This window comes from the organism of the source record quoted next, unplaced genomic scaffold, assembly GCF_019419815.1.
Source record: "Pyrus x bretschneideri cultivar Hongxiangsu unplaced genomic scaffold, Pyrus_bretschneideri_v1 Contig9, whole genome shotgun sequence".
NCBI classification, from domain to species: Eukaryota; Viridiplantae; Streptophyta; class Magnoliopsida; order Rosales; family Rosaceae; genus Pyrus; species Pyrus x bretschneideri.
In genome coordinates this window covers 7038797-7045787 of record NW_025999831.1, presented here as the reverse complement: position 1 = coordinate 7045787, position 6991 = coordinate 7038797, and positions in this window count along the sequence as shown.

Here is a 6991-nt window from a genome sequence, read left to right as displayed (position 1 = left end):
CGTTGAAATTAGTTTCGTAGGATGCGTATCCCATCAAAACGATAGATTCACTAACACTTAAGAGTTTATTCATACTTTTATTATAACATAATATTTTGTAGTATCCACTAGTGCAAATATTTTAAATTGAAGATCGAGTTCATTCATTGTATTCACATAGGGTCAAGGAGTGTGGTTGTAAAAAATCATCAAAATCGGAGTTAAAATAACCGTTAAATCATGATTTTTCAATGATAACCGTTGAAAACTTTTCTCTCGTTATTTGATATCCAAATGTTTGTTTTTTGCAATTTTTGGCGTATTCGATCTCAAAGTATATACAAACTTGTTTGGTTGGATCATTGAAATTAATTTCATAGAATGCGTATCCCATCAAAACGATAGATTCACTAACACTTAAGAGTTTATTCATACTTTCATTAAGTATAACATAAAATTTTGTAGTATCCACTAGTGTAAATATTTTAAATTGAAGATCGAGTTCATTCATTGTATTCACATAGGGTCAAGGAGTGTACCTGTGAAAAAATCACCAAAATCGGAGTTAAAATAACCGTTAAATCGTGATTTTTCGTTGATAACCGTCGAAAAGTTTTCTCCCGTTACTTGATCTCAAAATGTTTGTTTTTTATAATTTTTGGCGTATGCGATCTCGAAGTATATACAAACATGTTTGACGGTTGGATCGTTGAAATTAGTTTCGTAGAATGCGTATCCCATCAAAATAATAGATTCACTAACTCTTAAGAGTTTATTCATACTTTCATTAAGTATAACATAAGATTTTGTGGTATCTAGTAGTGTAAATATTTTAAATTGAAGATCAAGTTGATTCAATGTATTCATATAGGGTCAAGGAGTGTAGCTGTAAAAAATCATCAAAATCAGAGTTAAATAAATTGTGATTTTTCATTGATAATCGTCGAAAAGTTTTGTCGTGTTACTTGATCTCTAAATGTTTTTTTTTTTTTTTTTTTTTGCAATTTTTGGCATATGAGATTTCGAAGTATATACAAACATCTTTGACAGCTAGATCGTTGAAACTAGTTTCATAGAATGTGTATCCCATCAAAACAATTGATTCACTAACACTTAAGAGTTTGTTTATATTTCATTAAGTATAATATAAGATTTTATGGTATCCACTAGTGTAAATATGTTAAATTAAAGATCGAGTTCATTCATTATATTCATATAGGGTTAAGGAGTGTACCTGTAAAAAAAATCATCAAAATCAGAGTTAAAATAACCGTTAAATCGTGAATTTTTTTTTTTATAACCGTCGAAAAGTTTTGTACCGTTACTTGATCTCAGAATGTTTGTTTTTGCAATTTTTGGTGTATGCGATCTCGAAGTATATACAAACATGCTTGACGGTTGGATCAATGAAACTAGTTTCGTAGAATGCGTATCCCATCAAAACAATAGATTCACTAATACTTAAGAGTATATTTATACTTTCATCAAGTATAACATAAGATTTTGTGGTATCCAGTTGTGTAGATATTTTAAATTGAAGATCGAATTCAATCATTGTATTCATATAGGGTCAAAGAGTGTACCTGTAAAAAATCATCAAAATCGGAGTTAAAATAACCGTTAAATCGTGATTTTTTTTATAACCGTCGAAAATTTTTGTCCCGTTACTTGATCTCAGAATGTTTGTCTTTTTCAATTTTTGGCGTATGCGATCTCAAAGTATATACAAACATGTTTGACGGTTGGATCATTGAAACTAGTTTCGTAGAATGCGTATCCCATCAAGTTCAATGGTGTGTGTGTGTGTGTGTGTATATATTTATTAAGTAGATTTAAATCTATTTATTTTGTACGTATAATTGACCGGTACACGAAGTAATACATCACGTGTCATTATAAAAATAGTGGGATATGTGTGATTAAAAGTTAATAACTTAAAAAAATAAAAAATTAAAAAATTCTCACCACTTTTATTAAAACACATGATGTACTATTTGTGTTTCCGTTACAATGAAAAATTTCTCAAGAAAAAAAGGAGAGAGAGAGAGGTAAATGACGTACATGTGTCAGGAACACAGTTGTAAGATTTTATCCTAACAATAACAAGTGCACACTTGAGAGACCACGTTGGAAAAACCCACCCTACTAGTAGCAAGCAAAATTGAAAATACCACTAGGTCCCATCTTTCCCTCTCTTTTTTGTTTCTTTTCAGCTTTTTTTTATAATTTTCATTTTTCCCTCCCTTTTTCTTCAAAGGCTGGCACGATGCATATTAATTATTATAGTTTTTAGGGGTATAAAATTATATATATATATATATATATATATAATTATTATAGTTAATATTTTGGGGGTATAATTATTATAGTATATATAATTATTATAATTATTATAGTTAATTTAATATATATATATATGTATTTATTTATTTATTACAGTTTTTAGGGGTATAAAATTGTTAAATTAATATATATAATTATTATAGTATTTTTGTAGGGTTATAAAATTATAAAATTAATATTCTGCTTATCGTGTATTGTGTTACCCACGTGTATACCCGAACCAACCCGTTATCTTAACAGATGCTTATCGGGTTACCCGATAATGACCCAATTCGTTATCGTGTCGACCCGAACACCTGTTAATTTCGTGTCGTGTCGGGTTATTGGGTGGTGTCAGGATTTACCAGGCCTACTTGTGACGCGTTGTTTTTGGGAACTCTCTTCAAGAAGGTGGAAATTTGTCTACGAGGCCAACTACAATGAGATTGTCACCAATTTTGACATCTTCAGATGTGGTTTTCACTACAATCATATAGAAATTTTTGACTTGCTCCACAACTAATTTCCCATCAACCATTTGGTAACGGAAAAAAAGGTTTGTTGCATATTTGTTTGCACATGCTTCCTTGGTTTCATATTTACCCTACAAAGCTTTCCAAATCTTTAGAAGAGTAAGTGGTATCATAATAATCATAGAAATGATCAGTAAGACAATTCAAGAGATAATACCGGCCTTTTACTCATTTTTTCATATTGTTAAACATTTTCTTCATGGTCATAGAGCTCATCTTCATTCATGTTCTCCATGCTTTCTTTATCTTTGGATTATCTTTGGATTTTGTTGGTGAGAATGTAGGCCACTTTGGGAAGATTGAGACAGAAAAGGATTTCCCCTCCACTTCTTGAAATGAGTTCCCTTGAAACATAATGGCTTGTTGAGATCTCCAACATTATCAAACGGCTTCTCAGGTACATGCTCCATAAATCTCCTTAAAATTGTTGGGAGAACTACAACGAAATTATGATAAAAAGGTACAATAAAATAATATTCTTCTAAGAAGCATGTAGGCAATTAGGTTGAGGCATGGTTATCTCGCTCTCTTAAAGGGGATTCAAGCCGGTTTGACAAAGTCCATGAACCGATGTAATAGTATATGCCTTGATTTGTCCCCTCCAGAATAAAATAGCCCAACAAAATTGTTGTGTGATTCAAACCTACTTGCACAAAAAGAAGAGAATACCCATATTTAGCTAGTAAGTAAAAACGTAAAAGATGGAGAAATTGAGAGAATAATTGTTGTAGAAGAAATTGGGGTAGTGGGATAATTAATAATAAGTATGATGGAGAAAACGCTACTAATCTACTCTTAGCAATGTATAGCTGTCAAATAAAACCATTTTCTTTTGGAGATCCTTTACTTTTTTTCATCATGTGGGAGTTAGAATTAAATCCAGTTAATCTACTTCTATCCATGAGGGGATATGAATTGGGGAAAGAGGATTTACAGTCCTCCACCTTACTGCTCGGTCATGCAGCCAAAATGATACAAAATATATGAAAAAATTTGCTTTTTGCCTAGTATTTTGAATCATTCAATTTATCTCTCTCAACTTGGATACCATGAGGTGGACTCTAGAAAGTTTTAACATAAGCAGAAGGGATTCGCAAATCCTCCAGACGTAGTGCGTGCAAGGCCTTGAACCCAAACACATTACCTACAATGGAAGTCTATAGGAATCATCAAATCAATACCAATAAGTCATATTTGAAAAGGCTCGTATACGAAATGTCTCAAAATAATTCCAGGAAGAGATCTCTCGAAAAGTATTTAGTGCCCATTTCTGTCAACTCTCCATCATCTTCCTTTGGTTGAGTGGTATGGGATTCGCGATCCCAAGTAAGATCGGTTCAGGATCATGAGATCCTTTTCTATTAGATAGGAAGGGTTGTATAGATCCTATATCTTTCTATATGCAGAAGAAATCATGTAACGCAGGGGATACTTATTTGTACAAATGGTACTTCAAATTTGAAACGAACATGAAGAACGATATTTCTTTATCTTTTGAGTTATTCTGTTGGATCGGGTCAGGGTAGAGACCAAATTACGAGTGAACCAACCACGCTTGCTATCAAAAGAAATGATGATTCGAATTAGGGAATTGGCACGGCCCGAACCCCTAATTCTTCATAAGATGTCTTTGGCTTGAGCCTAAAATGGATTAAGGCTATCCGACCTCACAAAGATTGCTTTATTTTCACAAATATAGATTCTTGAGGAGGCTATTAGTGAAGGCTTCTCGAAAATGTACTTCAAAGTATCCATCCTTTCCATAAGCATGTTGGTGAAGTTTAACAAGTAATGTCGTTGCCAACTGTAGCATCACCATATGCTAAAATTTTCCATTTTTAATACATTTACCTCGCCGAACCTGGGCTTTTTGGTGCATACAAGTATTTTGGTTAGAACGTTGATATATAACTAATGGAAGGGGGATGTTCAGTATCGATTCTCGGGGCGATGGCCTAGACGACCACGCATCGCCGCACGCGTAGATTTAGGTTGCCAGAAAGTTGGCCGGAAAATTCGCCGACGCCGATTTTGGGTGGCCAGTACCTCCGGTGGAGATGTGTGTGCTCTATGGGCTGGCTATAATAGGTGCCCACGCATGCCCAAGCACGCCCTGGATTCTAGGTTGGGCTTGGTTGGTATATGGGCTTGGGTTTGTGTTTGGGCTTGGCTTAGTGGATTGGGTCTCTGAGTTGGGCTTGGTTAATAGGCCCAAAGTTTGGACCAGATTTGGGGATTTGGGTTGGTTTTGTAGGTCGTGTCGACCCGGTTTCAAGCTAAGGTTTGGCCGAATTCTGTGCACAAATTCAAACGCCCATAACTTCTTTGATACTCAACCAAATCAAGTGATTCAAAAACCAAAGTTGTAGTACTCAACAAAATGAAGAGAATGGTACCTTGCACGCCAGCTAACTCACTGTGGTTTGGCAGGAAAGTGCCTCAAAAGTGGCGGTGCTTGCTAGAAAATTGGGAAAAGCTACTTCGAGTTGTTTTATGCAATTAACATGTATGTACAACTTAAAACACGCTTTAACTTGACCTTAAAACACATCTCAAGGGTTTGAGGGAACTTACCAACGTCAGAAAAGTCACAAAACATGTAGGAATCCGAAGGGGAAGATGGTGAATAGTGACTCTGTCACTGTTACGGTTCCCCAAAGGTTTGCCTAGGATTCTCGAGGTCCTTACGTCCAGTGGGAAGGGTTGTGGTTGATGTGGTTAAGCCCAGAGTGGAGAGGGAGAGTTTGCCGAGAAAGAGAGAGTTGGGAAACTAGGAGAATGAGAGAGAAATGTGAGGAGAGGGAGAGATATGAGAGAGTTATAAGAGGGAGAGTGAGTCATGGGTCCAAAGGAAGAGATGAGAGAAGGCCAGGGGGACTAAAAAGGAAATGGCTTTCTGTTCCGTAAATTCCGAGACAGGTCGTCACAATCTACCCCTGTTAAGAAAATTATGTCCCAAAATTTGAAATAACGTACTATACATAAATACTTGAAGATAGGAAAGACTCAAGTCAAAGTGGTAGAATCAGAGAGAATATGCCACCTAAGATGGACAATCATGGGAATTTATTCCCACCTCCAAACAAGAATTGAAGGAAATTGAGATAAGTCCCATGGCTTCCATCTCACCGCTTCCACTTACCAATTCGTCAAACATCTATTCACATATTCAGCAACATCCCATTCATACAATGCTAGTAATAAAATGGATGAAAACAGTGGTACAATTTAATATTGCCACCATGCATGGCATACGCTAAAATGTGAGCTTCACAAAAAATTTTCCTTTGTTTTTTTGTCCAACTTTATCGCCCCTGGGCAAAAGTAACTAGTTTCATATCAAGAGAGTTCAAATTTCACAAAGAGAAAATGATAGTGGGACATGGATAGCTTGGATGGAGGTAAACTATCCATGAGATTTCTGACTAAGAACATTAGTTACGATAGTTGTCTGACCATGATGGTACTCAAAGGTGCAATCGACTCACCGATGAGTTCTATCCACCTCTTCGGTCGCCAACTCAACTATTTCTGTATGAAGACACACTACAACTTCTTTAGTAAAAAAGGATGCAACATTTCTCACTGTAGAGAAAACGTCATCAGATTTTACAGCAAGAAAGATCATTATCAACTCTAGGTCAAAGATAGGATGGTTCACATCATGTGGTTCCAATCATCAAGAACTACACGCGTTACTTGATCATATTGCATCAACATACATCCAACATTAAATAACACACCATCGTAGAAATTCGAAAAGTGTAAAAGCTACGATTGAGACAATACCCCATTGTCAGAAACTTCGTTCGCCGTCAGCACCGCAACAAGGTTGACTAGTTTCTTAGCCAAGCTCAAAGAATAGTTAAGAACTACTGATAGGATTTGACAAGACCAAAGACATTTTGTATTTCACAACATCTTGTGAGGATTTTCAATTTCCAACGGTTATAACGCTTTTTGGAAATTGATGAGAATAGCGTCTGCTACCAAAGAAACTCCTAAGAAGAGTATCTACTCTAAACAAAAACAATGTTCGAAGAATTTAACGTACAACTGACTGTCAATGTTTAGTGAACTTGATCTCATAGTTAGAGTAAGCGAGAATGTTATTGATAGAACAATCATCAAGATTTGTTCTAAGGATCCACACGAAT